This window comes from Bos taurus, chromosome 3 (assembly GCF_002263795.3).
Source record: "Bos taurus isolate L1 Dominette 01449 registration number 42190680 breed Hereford chromosome 3, ARS-UCD2.0, whole genome shotgun sequence".
Taxonomy (NCBI): domain Eukaryota; kingdom Metazoa; phylum Chordata; class Mammalia; order Artiodactyla; family Bovidae; genus Bos; species Bos taurus.
This window is the reverse complement of record NC_037330.1, coordinates 86,253,239-86,270,018: the sequence shown is the minus strand read 5'-3', so window position 1 is coordinate 86,270,018 and position 16,780 is coordinate 86,253,239. Positions and strand designations below refer to the sequence as shown.

Below are 16,780 nucleotides of genomic sequence, written 5' to 3'. Positions count from 1 at the left end.
GGAGGAAATGATGATAAAACAGGAACATAGAAAGTGCATGATAAAATTAACTGTTATTGTTACTTACATCTCCATCAATGGAAAGACTCCTGCCTGCAGTCAGGAGTCCCTGGGCAGGAGGAACAGCAGCACCGCCAGAGCCCATGCCCAATCCATTCTGCTGGGTTTGGACCAGAAGATAGGAAAAAGGGCCAAAACTCAAAAGGGAATCTGAGCACAAGCCTGGTTTTTACATATCATCCAGAATGGTTTGCATAGAGAGAGAAACACAGTGAAGGGTGTCTGGCAGGATTTAGTTCAGTGATGTATCTCCTTGTGATTCTTAAAATCATTCTATTGGGTAGGTCCTGTTATTTCCAGTTATCACCTGGTGAAAACTGAGGGTCAGAGAGGTTAGGTGACTTGCCTAAGATCACACAGCTAACAAGTGGAGGAACTGGGATTTGAGCCCAGGACTATCCAGCTCCAAATCCCTAATGACATGCTGTTAATATATGTCCCGCCTCTGTTGGGAATGACTCAGAGGCCCAGCGGGAGCAGGGTGGAGTAGGGGCGTGACCCTGCTTTTCTGGGAGACCAGAGGAGGTGGAGGAAGGGGCAGCAGGTCTGGAGCTGACAGGCTGCATGTAAAAATTTGGACATTTTGCCCCTAAAGACTAAGAAAGGGTTTTCAGCAGGGGCCATTTTCAACTGTACCCTGTGTACTAGGCCAAGGGTAAACCAAAACACAGCCATAAATAGTACTCCCCAGAATTCTCGTCACAGCAGCCCACTGTGCTCCTTCTGTTTGGAGAGGACTGTCAAACACTTCGCATGGAAATGTCTGAATCTGTTACTGTTCACCAAGTCAGTCACAGCCCATTTGCACGAGGTGCCCTGGGTGTGAGTAGAGACACAAGAATCATCAGATGACCAGTCATTGTGAAGTCTCACCAAATGGCCTGCCCAAGAAACCAGCACCCTGGTCTAGAGCCAGTCCTTCCTAAAGCCACAGCTTTGAAGGGGTCCATCCTGGTTCAGTGGGCCTGCCCTAGCTGGTTATAGAATATGTTTTTATAGCTATCCTTTCTCTAATTAAAAATAAAGTATCAAAGATGAGATTGACTTAAGTCATCTCGTCTAATGCATTTAATAGATGGAGACATTTGTTTCCCAAATGGGAAGTGACATTCCCAAGGTTATAGAGAGAAAATCTGAGACTAGAATCAGGGCTTCCTGATTCTTAGTCTAAAGCACATCTTGTGCTGCCCTCCTGAGCCTTCCCAGCACAATCACGAAGTTCCCACCAGCCTCTTCAGAGGGCAGAGCTGAAAGACAGGAGATGTAGGAAGGACGCTGTGCTTCTCCTTGTTGTATTCTGCCTTCCCCTCCACGTCTGTCCCCGCCTTTCAGTGTTTCCTCTCACCTGTCAAAGCTAGTTCTGTGGGCCCAAATCTGGATCCTTGAGATGCAGCTTCTCAGGTGTCCAGGGTTCGTTGCTCCCCTGTCCAGGGCTTTTTCCTGTTATGGCAGTGCAACCTCTTAAACAATGGATAGGTGCCCAGACCGGGAGGGTGCCTGGCTCAGCACCTGTTGGGTGGGTTTCCCAGGTGAGACAAGGCCTCCCCAGGCATCATTTCTCATCTCCAGGGGAAGGCCAGGAAGAAGAAAGGATTCGATGCTAATTGATTGTCTGATAATATGCTGGATTATATAAACCCATTTAATCTTCAATTTACGCTATGTGGGGTAGGTAGATACTATCATTTCCATTTACAAACAAGGACCAAGAAGCCACATAGCTAGAAAGTGAGAGAGTTGGGACCTGAATGTAGATTGGTGCAAAATTCCAAAGTATAAGCTCTTTCAAGTTCACCAGGCTAGAGAAAATGAGATTGGTGTGTACTTTCTAATCTGTGAAGAGCCACCCACCCGTGAAGGATAGTGAGGATGACAATTAGCAATCAATCCAGGCCAAGCAGGAAATGACTCCCAACAGGCAGGTGTTTAGCCCCTGGGGGAATGTGCCTTCCACAAGGACATCTGCTTATCGAACCTGCTGCTCAAAGAATCTACTTACAAGAAGGGGAGTGTAGGGGCTCTTTAGGGGCCAGGGTCTCTCAGTGACATGCATGCACACTAAGTCACTTTGTGTCAGACTCTTTGCAACCCTATGGACGACGGTAGCCCACCAGGCTCCTCTGTCCGTAAGATTCTCCAGGCAAGAATAGTGGACTGGGTTTCCATGCCCTCCTCCGGGGATCTTCCCAACCCAGGGACTGAACCCCCATCTCTTACGTCTCCTGCATTGATAGGCAGCTTCTTTACCACTAGTGTCACCTGGGAAGACATTGGTTTTAATGGTGATGGTTAATTTCTTGACCCCACTCTCTGCTCCTCACAGTTACTCCAGTTGACCGGTCAGGAATGGGTCACTGTCAGGTAAGCAGAAGTCATTAAAGACCCTTTCATTCATCCTTAAAATGTGAAGTTCATTTTCTAGCACAGGCTAATCCATTGCAGATAAAATCTAACCTTAATAGAACTTGTTGAAAGTCAAGAAACTGATGAGGGGCACCTGCCACTGGCTGACAGGCCAGCCCCAGGGATTTCCAGCTTCCCAGGTGTCTGTGCAACACTCCATGGCAGTGGGGCATGGGGCGGGAGAGGCACTGCTCGGCTGGCCCTGAGACACCACAGGCAGGCTCATGGCTTGGCCTGGCTCTCCCCACACTTGTGTTTGTCCCTGTACTGCCCCCTCCCCGTGCCACCCTGGGGGTACGTGTTCAGCAGTGAGGAAGTGGGGTAAAGCGCCCAAAGGCAAGGAGCACATAGCCAAGAACTGATCCCAGAAAAGGAGAGGCAGTAGCAGGTCTTCCCCCACCCGCCAGCACATGCTCCCTTGTTCCATCACCCTTCATCTGCAAAGCACACATTCAAAGATAAAATCAAGAATTTCCAAACAGGGAAGGCCTGCAAATCACAGAACCCCAAGCTTGAGCCCTTCCTGGCACAGGACCCTGGGCGACTGCACAGGTGACATACCCATAAAATTGATCCTTATTGCAACTCTTTAACAGAACGTCACTAGTAGAGGGGAAATGAAAAAGTGAGGGCAGTCTGTCAAGGTTTTACCAAAACTGTATGTGAACAATTTAAATGATTTCCCTATATTCTGAGATTATGATAACTGTTTCCCGCTCCCCCACCTTTAGTGTTAAAATCTTTTTTTTCTTGGATTTATTTATTTATATTTTGGTGGTATATGGATTTACTTTTTACTTGACTTTTATTGGAGTATGGTTGCCTTACAACATTGTGTTAGTTTCTGTGTACAGCAAAGTGAATCAGCTATACGTATTTGTTAAGCCCTCTTGTTTGGATTTCCTGCCCATTTAAAACTCTTTTTCATTAGGACATGATGGCCAGACTAAAGTTGAGTAGGTTTTTGGTTGGTTGTTTTTTTCCTAAGGTGCTTATATGGGCTTCCCATGTGGTGCTAATGGTAAAGACCCCACCTGCCAGTGCAGGAGAGTAAGAAACACGGGTTCAGTCCCTGGGTCAGGAAGGTCCCCTTGAGAAGGACATGGCTACCCACTCCAATATTCTTGCCTGGGAAATCCCATGGACAGAGGAGCCTGGCGGGCTACAATCCATGGGGTCAGAAAAAGTCAGACACAACTGAGCACTGACCTTCTGAGCACAAATGGCAAAGCAAAATAAGAAGCTGACAATTCTTTGTAGATCTCCAAAAGGACTGGGAACTCCTGAGCTGGGGCTTCCAGGAAGATAGCCCTTCCTGATTGTTAGGAATGGAGCTTCTTCCCCAGCTGCTGGAATCCGAATGGCATACCTTTAGTAATTGTATATTTCAGTAGTTTCTAGGTACGTCTTTGCTTTTGTGAAGTCTAAAGTCTGGTGGAATCTGTGAGAAGAGGCAACACAGAATAAGGGCATCAAAATCGAAATTCAAAGTCTGAAACTTTCAGTTTTCTGTGACCCTAGAGATCATTTCTCTAAATTTCCCAACCATCAAGAGGTCCACAGAAATAAAATGGAAAATAATAACACACCCAGGACAAACCCAGCTTATGTCTGATGTCCTAGTCTAATTATTAATTGATCATTAAATTGTCCAGGACTCAAAAGAGAGTTCATTGGGTTAATAAACTATGACTCCCTTTATTAAAGTCCCCTTCATCTCTCCTGGGGCTTCCCTGGTGGCTCAGCTGGTAAAGCATCTGCCTGCAATGAGGGAGACCTGGGTTAAATCCCTGGGTTGGAAAGATCCCCTGGAGAATAGAACAGCTACCCACTCCAGTATTCTGGCCTGGAGGATTCCATGGACTGTATAGTCCATGGGGTTGCAAAGAGTCAGACATGACTGAGCGACTTTCACTTTCATCTCTCCTGGAGCAGCAGGAACCACTTGTGGGCAGTTGAAGGGTTGCATCTGTCCTGCCAGCCTGGAGCCTGGAAGATCCCCTTGTGGTGGTAAATCTCTGCGACTCCCAGCACAGCGCCTCCCACCATTGTATTGTTTTGTAGGAGCATTAAGTCGAAGGCCAACCGGCTTTCCATCCTTTGATGAGGGAAAATACATCAACACAGTGGTCCACTGAAATCTGGATATAGACAGTACACAGAGCCTTTTGGGGGTCTGTAGCCTAAATAGTTTTACTCCCAAAGATGTGGCATTAGACACAAAGCAGACAGCTGATTAGTGCTAAGCCCACATGCTCAAAACCAACCATTATGGCCTCTTCTCAGTTACAGAACCAGAGAGGCTTTCCCTAGAATAGACATTGGCAGACTGGGCTTTGGGGTGAGAAGTGAGAGGGAGGAGGAAGGGGAGGAGGAGGGAAAAGAGAAATAACACGTTGCAGAGGTGTACAGTTTTGAAATGTACAAGATCTGTTCCGTTTAATTGGGATTACTTTTTCTTCTTATCCCATGTGTATTTCTTTTTATCCATATGGAAAGAAATCTTGGTCAATACCTGCTTCAGAGTCTCAGGTTTAAGAAGCTGATTGCTGACCCAAGGAAAGAGAGACATAAATCACTTTCAAGTTCTTCAGACAAAGAACAGCTCAAGGCAAGCTGGAGAGTTTGCAGGGCATTTTGGTGACATTTCTGGATGCCCTTTTTTTCCCCCCTTTCAAGAAAAGCCCTTTCTTTCCTTGCCTTCTCACATAACAGCTTGGGATTCTTGTCCCCCACCCCGTCCCCAGAAATGCATTTGAACTTGCTGTGTTTGTTAAGAGTCAGAGCATAAAGCATTTTTCCATGGTAGAAAATTCTGGCATTCCACAGCAGAACTAATGTGAGATTTGGGAAAGCTGCCCTATTTGTGCACTTAATTAGGGCTCCCCAAAGGCAGTTGATCCATCGGTGTCATAGGAAACCGATGCCAGAGCCAGCAAAGGCTGAGACTGTGAGCACCCAAGAGAGGGTGAACGTGAATTCCACACCTGTTCCCCACTGACTTGGATCAAGACTCAAGGGAAATAAAGACAAGGGCTTGCCTACAGTGCTCATTTGGATCCCAGTCCTGATTTCAGCATTCTGGGTATCACCAGCTTTTGAGTCAAGTACCAAAACACTTGTAGATAAAGGACCAGAGTTGCAGGTTCTCTGCAGGTCTGTGCAGTAAGGTCTTGGTTCTAATAAAATCTGTGAAGTTGACAAAATTACAGAGGAAAAATTACAGACTCTAAAGACCAACCAGCCTCTGCTCTGAGTCTGACTCAGCTGCTATTAGACAGTACCAGATCTTGAAGAAGTTACTGGTTATTTCTGAGATTTAATTTCTTTCCCTAGAAAAGACCATCCTAACACCTCTTCCATGGGTTCATTATCATAACAACAGCGAACATTTGTTGAGCAATTTCAGTGTGTGAACACTGTTGTAAAAGCATGAACTGAACATGTGTATTATCATATGTGAACAGATCACCAGCCCAGGTTCGATGCATGAGACAGGGTGCTCAGGGTTGGTACACTGGGATGACCCTGAGGGATGGGATAGGGAAGGAGGTGGGAAGGGGGTTCAGGATGGGGAACACATGTATACCCATGGCTGATTCCATGTCAATGTATGGCAAAAACCACTACAATATTGTAATTAGCCTGCAATTAAAATAAATTAATTTTAAAAAATAAAAATAAAAGCTTTAAAAAAGAAAAAATAAATAAAAATAAGAGCATGAACAGTATTCTCTTCAATCCTCTAGAGACCCTATGAGGTAAAGTGTGTATTAGAGGTTGCAAACTACTCACCATGGGCAGTTCTTGCCCACTGCTTATTTGTGCAAATAATGTTCTTTGGAACATAGTTATGCACATCTGTTCATGTCTACTCTGTGGCTACTTTCATGCTATAGCTCCAGGGTTGAGTAGTTGCAACAGAAACTATATGTCCAACCAAACCTGAAGTATTTGTTATCTGGTTTTCTACAGAAACAAATTTGTCAACCCTTGCTATAAATCATCCCAACTGAAAGATGAAGAAAATAAGCCATGGGTATTTTAAATAGCTTAACTGAGGTCATTAGTTAGTGACAGATAGAACTAGGAGTGGAACCCGGTGGCCTGATCCAGAACTTGTGATCTTCACCAGTATCCTACATGTAATATATATGAATTGTTTAGTGCAACATAGGAGATGCCTGATATCTGCTGCCTTAGCAATCCTTTGCATTCCTCCATGGTTCTCTTTTTCCTTCTGCCTCCCCTTGCAGGTTACTGTCAATTCCAATTACCTTATCTTTCTCTTCTACCAGAGTGTGTTTTCAATTCAGCAGACTTCTGGACGATTTTATACCCATTATCTCAATCCATCAAACGACCCTGTGAATGGGTAAAGAGAGTAGGAACAAATTGTACAGGACTTTGAAGGCTGAGAGAGGGCTTTAGAATAATGATAGTGCTAATTATGGTAACACTTTGGCAAAGGGTTGCTGACCCAGGCACTCTAGATACATACTCTCCTTTAACCCTAACAACCCATCGGTGATGCACAATTAGTATTGTCCTATCTTGCAGATGAGAACATTGAGGCTTACACTGTAGCAATCAAATATTAATGGGAAAATCAGAAATCTTCCATATGCTTAGTTCAACAGCACAGGGCTTTTGTGTTGTTCACTTCTTCTGTGGATACATGTGCTTTCAGTTGGGGTTTTAGATATGTCCATACAGTATACTCCCTGGTGGCTCAGAGGTTAAAGCGTCTGCCTGCAATGTGGGAGACCCGGGTTCGATCCCTGAGCTGGGAAGATCCTCTGGAAAAGGAAATAGCAACCCACTCCAGTATTATTGCCTGGAGAATCCCATGGAGGAAAGAGCCTGGTAGGCTACAGTCCACGGAGTTGCAAAGAGTCAGACACGACTGAGCTACTTCACTTTCACTTTCATACAGTATACTCTTAGGCTTTGCTGGTAAAATTGTCCTCGCTTGCTCTGATCCTGTAATCTACAGTTGCCCGTGGACTCAGACGGAGAACACCAGAGATTAGAGGCTCTACACCTGGATCACTATGATACCTCTCATCACAGGCAGTAGGGAGCCATGGAATGCTTTGGAGCAGGAGATGCCATAATGAGGAAACTACTCTGCCAACAAAGTCAAGCTGGGTGGGAGCTGGGAAAGTCAGTGATAGCTTATGGTGAACAGTATCTGATTCATAATCTCTGAAGAAGATTTAGCTTCTGCACCAGGGACCAGGCTTGGTCACTCAAGAGCTTTTGTGTAGGAGAGTTTTATTAAAGTGAAAAAGGGACAGAGAAGGCTTCTATAATAGACATCAGAAGGGAGATGGAGAGTGCCCCCCTCAAAAATCTAAGCAAGGGGGTTATATACTTTTTAATTGGTTATTACAATAAATCAAAAGAATGTCTCAAGGTTGTAAAAATTTTACCAAACCCACCCCCACAGTTTACACTTTAAGGATAACAGGATTAAAATGAAGGATTAAGACCTACAATACCTTCTAGAGCTAACACCTAAAAAAGATGTCCTTTTCATTATAGGGGACTGGAAGGCAAAAGTAGGAAGTCAAGAGGTACCTGGAGTAACAGGCAAATTTGACCTCAGAATACAGAATGAAGCAGGGCAAAGGCTAACAGGGTTTTGCCAAGAGTATGCACTGGTCATAGCAAACACCTCTTCCAACAACACAAGAGAAGACTCTACACCTGGACATCACCAGATGGTCAACACCAAAATCAGATTGATTATATTCTTTGCAGCCAAAGATGGAGAAGCTCTTTACAGTCAGCAAAAACAAGACCAGGAGCTGACTGTGGCTCAGATCATGAACTCCTTATTGCCAAATTCAGACTTTAATTGAATAAAGTAGGGAAAACCACTAGACCATTCAGGTATGACCTAAATCAAATCCCTTATGATTATACAGTGCAAGTGACAAATAGATTCAAGGCATTAGATCTGATAGAGTGCCTGATGAACTATGGATGGAGGTTCATGACATTGTACAGAAGGCAGGGATCAAGACCATCCTCAAGAAAAAGAAATGCAAAAAGTCAAAATGGTTGTCTGAGGAGGCCTTACAAATAGCTGAGAAAAGAAGAGAAGCAAAAGGCAAAGGAGAAAAGGAAAGATATACCCATTTGAATGCAGAGTTCCAAAGAATAGCAAGGAGAGATAAAAAAGCCTTCCTCAGTGATCAATGCAAAGAAATAGAGGAAAACAACAGAATGGGAAAGACTAGAGATCTCTTCAAGAAAATTAGAGATACCAAGGGAACATTTCATGCAACGATGGGCTCGATAAAGGACAGAAATGGTGGACCTAACAGAAGCAGAAGATATTAAGAAGAGGTGGCAAGAATACACAGAACTGTACAAAAAAGATCTTCATGACCCAGATAACCATGATGGTGTGATCACTCACCTAGAGCCGGACATCCTGGAATGTGAAGTCAAGTGGGCCTTAGAAAGCATCACTATGAACAAAGCTAGTGAAGGTGATGGAATTCCAGTTGAGCTATTTCAAATCCTAAAAGATGATGCCGTGAAAATGCTGCACTCAATATGTCAGCAGATTTGGAAAACTCAGCAGTGGCCACATGGCTGGAAAAGATAAGTTTTCATTCCAATCCCAAAGAAAGGCAAAGCCATAGAATTCTCAAACTACTGCACAATTGCACTCATCTCACAGGCTAGCAAAGTAATTCTTAAAATTTTCCAAGCCAGACTTCAACAGTACATGAACCATGAACTTCAAAATGTTCAAGCTGGATTTAGAAAAGACAGGGGAACCAGAGATCAAATTGCCAACATCTGGGATCATTGAAAAAGAGAGAGAGTTCCAGAAAAACAACTACTTCTGCTTTCTTGACTATGCCAAAGCCTTGGACTGTGTGGATCACAACAAACTGGAAAATTCTTCAAGAGATGGGAATACCAGACAACCTTCCCTGCCTCCTGAGAAATCTGTATGCAGGTCAGGAAGCAACAGTTAGAACTGGACATGGAACAACAGACTGGTTCCAAATCAGGAAAGAAATATATCAAGGCTGTATATTGTCACCCTGCTTATTTAACTTATATGCAGAGTACATCATGCGAAATGCTGGGCTGGATGAAAGCACAAGGTGGAATCAAGATTGCCGGGAGAAATAGCAATAACTTCAGTTATGCAGATAACACCACCCTTATGGCAGAAAGTGAAGAAAAACTTAAGAGCCTCTTGATGAAAGTGAAAGAGGAGAGTGAAAAAGTTGGCTTAAAACTCAACATTCAGAAAACTAAGATCATGGCATCTGGTCCCATCACTTTGTGGCAAATAGATGGGGAAACAATGGAAACACTGACAGACTTTATTTTGCGGGGCTCCAAAATCACTGAGGACGGTGACTGCAGCCATGAAATGAAAAGACTCTTACTCCTTGGAAGAAAAGCTATGACCAACTTAGACAGCATATTAAAAAAGCAGAGACATTACTTTGCCAAAAAAAGTCCATCTAGTCAAAGCAATGGTTTTTCTAGTAGTCATGTATGGATGTGAGAGTTGGACCATAAAGAAAGCTGAGCACTGAAGAATTGATACTTTTGAACTGTGGTGTTGGAGAAGACTCTTCAGAGTCCCTTAGATTGCAAAGAAATCAAACCAGTCAATCCTAAAGGAAATTAGTCCTGAATAATCATTGGAAGGACTGATGCTAAAGCTGAAACTCCAATACTTTAACCACCTGATGAGAAGAACTGACTTTTTGGAAAAGAGCCTGATGCTGTGAAAGATTGAAAGCAGGAGGAGAAGGGGATGACAGAGGATGAGATGGTTGGATGGCACCACCAACTCGATGGACATGAGTGTGAGTAAACTCCAGGAGTCAGTGATGGACAGGGAGGTCTTACTTGCTGCAGTCCATGGGGTTGCAAAGAGTTGGATAGGACTGAGTGACTGAACAACTGAACTGAACTTTCGCACTTTACATTTTAAGATAATGGGAGTAGAACCTAACAATAGAAAGACTTTACCGGACCCACTCCCATAATATACATTCTAAGATATCAGGATTAGTCACATTTTTAGGAAGGATAAACTGTCCTCAAGCAGGATACATTGTTGTTATATAATCCTTAGTACAGAGCTTAAACTGTTGTTGTTTGTTGTGTAATCATCAGTTCTTGGCTTAAAGAAAAAAAAAAAAGTTTGTGTGACTAAGACTGTATGTAGATGAAAAATGTAGAGAATGTAATGTAGAGGAAAAAAAAGACATTTGTTCTTTCCTCCTCCTTGAGAATTCCAAACCACTATCTCCTCCTTGGGGACCCTGGACTTCTTATCAACCTTCCTAGGAACTGACTCTCTCATCAGGAAGGAGGGAATATGAACCCACAAGTGTGATATGCAGTATCCAAGCCCTCCTTGGATTGAGCTGTAAGAGCTTAGGTTTGGGATGACTAAAGAGGATCTGGCAAGAAGAGAGGGGCATGTATATGTAGTCAGAGGGCCAAGACCAGCACTGCTTAGACCTTTCTACCAGACAGCCATGCCTGAGGTATATAGGACTTGGAGCCTGAAGATTTAGGTTCAAGTCCTGGCTCTACTGCTAAAGTTGCACTTGTATAGGAAGAGGGAAAGGGGAGGAATTTTATGCTGTTGGAGTTAGACACCATCTTGTGTGTTTTCTCATCAACTTTTGGAGGTGGTAATAATAAGAACAGTAGATAATATGTAAATACTTCTGGAACCAGCACTTTTCATGTTGTCTTCTAGCCATTTCTCTCTATATATTTAATCTTCATAAAAACCCCATGAGATAGGGAGCATTTTCATCCCCTTTGGATATATGGGGAGACAGAGGCATAGAGAGGTTAAGCAACATGGCTGTGGTCACGCAGCTGGTAAATAGAGAAACTAAGCTTTGAACCCAGGCAGTGTGGCACCAGAGTCCTTGCTCTTAGTCATTTTCACATGGTCTCTGAGGCACATTTACCTCAGAGATGGTTCTGGGGTTAAGGCTGTTCTGTCCCACCCCATCAGGGCTTCCATTTGGCTCGGTGATAAAGAACCTGCCTTCCAATGCAGGAGACGCAGGTTCGTTTCCTGGGTCGGGAAGGTCCCCTGGAGGAGGAAATGGCAACCCACTCCACTATTCTTCCCTGAAAAAAAACAAAAAACAAAAACATGGATAGAAGAGCCTGGCGGCAACAGTCCTTGGAGTCACAGAGAGTCAGACATGACTGAGCAACTGAGCGCCCATGCACACACTTCCCACTCCATCACCTGCATACTGACAGCCCTGCCTCTACACCACAGGGTCGGGGACCTCCCACTGAGAAGACTCCTTGCCACAGCCTGGTACTTCTCACAGCCCGTCTGGAACATTTCACTGTATCCTCTGCACAGACCCTGCCCCCGCTGCTCCCCAACCCCGCCACCTCCTGGCTCCTGGCCATACCCAGTGCCCTTGGTTCAGCTTCCCAATCCTGTACCACTTGTGCCCAATAACATACCTCCAGTTCCCCTTCTCTGAATAATTTGTTTTTATTACAAATTAATAATAAAAATTATCTGGGGCACTTTTACCTCTTTGTTCAACGTAAGACTCCAGCACCCAGCTTCCTCCCTCCAGTGCCAGCCCACACGAGTGGCATCCCCATCAGATTTGTATCGGATCCTGGAAACAGGACTGGACAGCTTGTTCAGCCACTTTCTCATAGGCTGGTCCCTGACCATGTTAGCAGTCCCACCTGTTCCTGGCCCGGTAGCTGCCAGTCCAACTAGATGAGGCTATTCCGGGAGCAGCAAAGACTTATTCACACTGGTGGAGTCTTTAACAGAAGAAGTCAAAAGGCCTTTCATTGTTGTTTTGTTTGTTGTTTGTTTTTTTTAATGTGCATTACAATTCTACCCAGAATTCTATAGCAGTTAAGTCATGGCCTCTGAAATCAGAAGCATATGGGTTTAAAATCCATTTCTGCTACTTGCTAGCTGTGTCATCCCAGGAAAATTGCTCTGTCTCTGTCCTTCATTTGTAAAGTGGAGGGGAAAAGGTCTGTCTTATGGGGTAGTTGTGAGACTTTGGTGAAATGATGTATGCGAGCACGTGTCACACCACCTGACCAGCAGTAAGTTCTCAACAAGTGGTAGTTATTATCAGCATTATATTAAGTATCATTATATAAGTATCATTCAAGACTCCCTGGAGATAGTTCACTCAGTTATTTATTCAGCAGGCATTTATCAGGAGGCTACTCTTTGCCAAATCTATGCCAGGTACAAATATAGGATGTATGTTTATGAGAGGAAGCAATGCATGTTAATCACTTACTATAGGCCATACCCTATTCTAGGCATTTTTAGGGACATATATCATTTTATCTATTTTTATGTATAAATGTATTTTTAATTTATTTTTAACCTTATAAAGCATATATTTTTAATTTATTAATATTTTTATAGTAGGTCCTTGTTTATCTTTTGATCCTTGGGTCAGGACAATCCCCTGGAGAAGGGAATGGTTAGCCACTCCAGTATTCTTGCTTGGAGAATTCCCTGGACAGAGGAACCTGGCAGGCTACAGTCCACGGGGTCACAAAGATTCAGATACAACTGAGTGATTAACACTTTCACTATGTTTATCTTATCTCATTTTTAAATTTATTTTTATAGGAATATAATTGCTTTACAGTGCTGTGTTAGTTTCTGCTGTACAGTGAAACGAGTCAGCTGTATATATACATATATCCCCTGCCTCTTGGACCTCCCTCCAGTCCCACCCCCATCCCACCCACTATGTCATCACAGAGCACCGAGCTGAGCTTCCTGTTCTTTATAGCAGGTTCCTACTAGCTAGCTGTCAAGTCTAATCTCCCAGCTCGTCCCCCGCTCCCCTTGCCTCCCTGTAACCACATGTCCATCTCTATATCTGCATCTCTATTCCCACCCTGGAAATATGTTCATCTGTACTATTTTTTTAGATTCCACATATATGAGTTAACATAGCAGTGCAGCAGCAGCAGTCCATATCAATCCCAGACTCTCAATGTATCCCTCATCCCCGCCTTTCCCCACTGGCAACCATAAATTCGTTCATTAAATCTGTGAGTCTGTGTTTCTGTTTTGTAAATAAGTTTCTTCAAAAAAAAAAAAAAAGATACAAATGAACTTACATTTCATCTTGATAAGAGCTTTTCAGGCAAACATTAGAATTGTCATTTTACAGATGAAGAAACCAAGGTTCAGAAAGAGTGGCTTCTCCAAAGACGTGTCCAGTGATTGAGTGTAGCCATGAATAAACCAAGATACTCTCAGATCAAGTCCCCACTATTGAGAGAGTCACACTTTATTCTCATATTCATGCAATTGAATGCCTTTGTTTATATATCTTTCTGGTAAAACGGACGTTCAAATAAAAGTATTTTTTATTTCAGCCTATTGGTACAAATCTCTGAAAGAGGTGAGAGTTCCGTGTCCATCTTAGCGTGCTAGTGATGAGCCTGGGGGGCTGTCCTCCAATGATTGGGGATTTTGTCATCCTGAAGGATAACTTTTCTCCTTATGTGGGACTGGAATTAAGAGAGGGAAAAGGCAGTAGGTAAGGAGCTTATATTGGACTCACCCAAGGCATACTTTGCAAGTTATTTTGTTTTGTTTTTTAAATCAATCTCAGTCATAAGCTTGCTTTTTGGATCAGTGCCTTATGCCTCTAGCCATTGAAAGCCAAGTATGTCAGGGAAAAAAAGTTCCTTCAGTTAGTTGAGGTTTTATTCTGTTTCTACTTTGGTGGTTTGAAACTAATTACAGACTCTGGGTTGTGCCTACACGTCCAAAATGAAATGAGAGTTTGAGCCAATTGCTCTAATAACGAAGAGAGGAAAATCCACTTTTCTTTCCATTATCTAAAGATTTCAGGCATATGTAGTTTTTTTTTTTTTTAATTGAATTATGTGAAAAGTTGGCCTCAAGCCTTCATTTCACTTTGCCTGTCTAGAAACTAGACTGAAATTTAGTTTCAGGGAGGAGATGGCATGTCTTAGACTGCTTTGGTGGGTCTAGAGGGTCTTGTTAGAGCAATTAATGGATAAGAGATTTTGTGTTCTTATGATAAAATATTTGCATATGCTTGGGGGAGGGAGGTGTATTACAAAGGATGTCTCTTTATTTAAACTTTTTTGAAAAACTGGAGTACCTAAAATAAATTTCAAAATGAACAGTTTCCATTCATCTCATTTATTGATTCATTTATTTGATCCTCACTGTGGCCTACAAGGGTGCCCACCTGGCACCCAGTCCTTTTCTGCCTTCATCTCCAGCTCTTTGCCCCTTTCCCAGGTTGCATATCTGCCCTGGCCCCTTCACTCTCTGTCCATATACTAAGCACACTTCCACCTCTGGGCTTTCAGACATATAGTTCCCTCTGCGTAGACTCCTCTTCCTTAGATATTTGCAAGGTTCATCTTCTCATCCCTTTCAGATCTCTGCTCAAACATCGTTGTTTCAGAGTGATGCCTTTCCCGCTGCCCTGTACAAACTGCCTTCTCGACTCCTGTAGAGAATCCTTCATCCCCTTATCCTACTTGGTTTTGTTTCCCTAGTACTCATCACCACCTAACGTAATGTATGTGTACTTATTCATATATTATTTTAATAAACTCTTTTTTTGAACAATGTTGTATTTATAGAAAATTATATAAAATTATGTAATTATATCTCTGTAAAAATATAGAGTTTTCATAAACTGGGCACAAACCCCATGCCCAGTGTCCCTTATTATTAGCATCTTACATTAGTATAGTATGTTTGTTGCAATTAGTTAACCAATATTGATAGGTTATTATTAAAGTCCATACTTTATTTAGATTTCCTCAATTTTAACATAATATCCTTTACTTGTTCCAGGATCCCATCCAGTATATTAGATTACACTTAAACATCATGTGTCCTTAGGCTTCTCTGGTTTTTGATGACCCTGACAGTTTGGAGGAGTCTTATAGAATGTTCAATTGGCATTTGTCTGATGCTTCTCTTATGATTAGACTGTGGCTGTAAGTTTGGGGGAGGAGGACCACAGAGATGAAGTACCATTCTCATCACATCACATCAAAGGTACCTACTGTCAATATGGCTTGTCATTGTTGACGCTGACTTTGATCACCTGGCTGGGGTAGTGTAAGCCAGGTTTCTCCACTGTAAAATTGCTCTTTTTCTACTTTACATGCTGTTCTCTTTGGGAGGAAGTCACTGTGTGAATCCCACGCTTAACAGCATGGAAATCATGCTCTATTTCCTTAAGGGTGGAATATTTACATAGAATTCTGTGTGGGAGATTCATGTCCTTACTCATTCATTCTTTCTGTATTTACTTAGTCATTTCTTTATGATAGTTTGCGTTCATAGCTATCTATGGTATATTTTGGGTTATAATCCGATACTACTTACTCTGTTTCCCAATTCTTCCACTTTTGACCATTGCAAGCTCCTTAATTGCCTTCTTTATCCCCCTGATATAACCTCATAATTCTATAGTATTTTTTTAAATTACTTCTTTAATTTTGGGCAGTACAAGATGTTCCAGGCTCACCTTTTATATTTCTTGCCCCAGAGCTGGAATCAGACACTTCTCCAGGAACTCTGATTGTTTTTATTAGAGAATGATCCAGTGGACAGTGGAAGGAAATATATGTGCATATACTAATCTGTGTATATACCCATCTCTATAAGTATTTCTATATATAATCATCTCTGTCTACATTAAGCTACACATTAATTTATACTGATGTCTACAACTGTAGTCTGTTACCACATGAATCAGTCTAACCTTCCCCTTTCGCTTATTTGTAAACTCTCACTCACATAGTGAGAAACCTGGCTCCCACCATTCACCATCGCTTTTCAATTGTTCAATTCCAGTGCACCTGTATGGAAATATCGGAATTATTAAGCCAGACTCTTATGGAGTATAGCTTCATCAACTAGAGTACACTATGTACAGTTTCTTTTGCCTTTAGTTTTACAAACTCTTCTCATTTCCAAAATTATTTAGATCAGCACCTTAATCTCCCACAACCTACAGTGAGATGGTCTCATATCATACATTGTATTACAGTTAGATTGCTTGACACCTACTGTATTCCATCATAGGATTCCCCTCATCTCTGAAATTACTTTTTGAATTTGCACATCTTATGGCTCACTCTTTGTGCTGTAACATTCAGTGGTTTTGACAAATGTATAATGTTGTATATACATGGTTACATTCCAGAATGTCACATAATTGGAATCATGAATATTTAACCTTTTCAGACTCATTTCTCTCACTTGGTAATA

General features: G+C 42.5%; 1 protein-coding gene across 10 annotated transcripts in view; it reads left to right on the top strand.

Moving 5' to 3' along the window:
• FGGY (FGGY carbohydrate kinase domain containing) overlaps positions 1-16,780 on the top strand; it is a 523,600-nt gene that overhangs the window by 447,980 nt on the left and 58,840 nt on the right. The gene's annotated exons all lie outside the window — the stretch shown is intronic.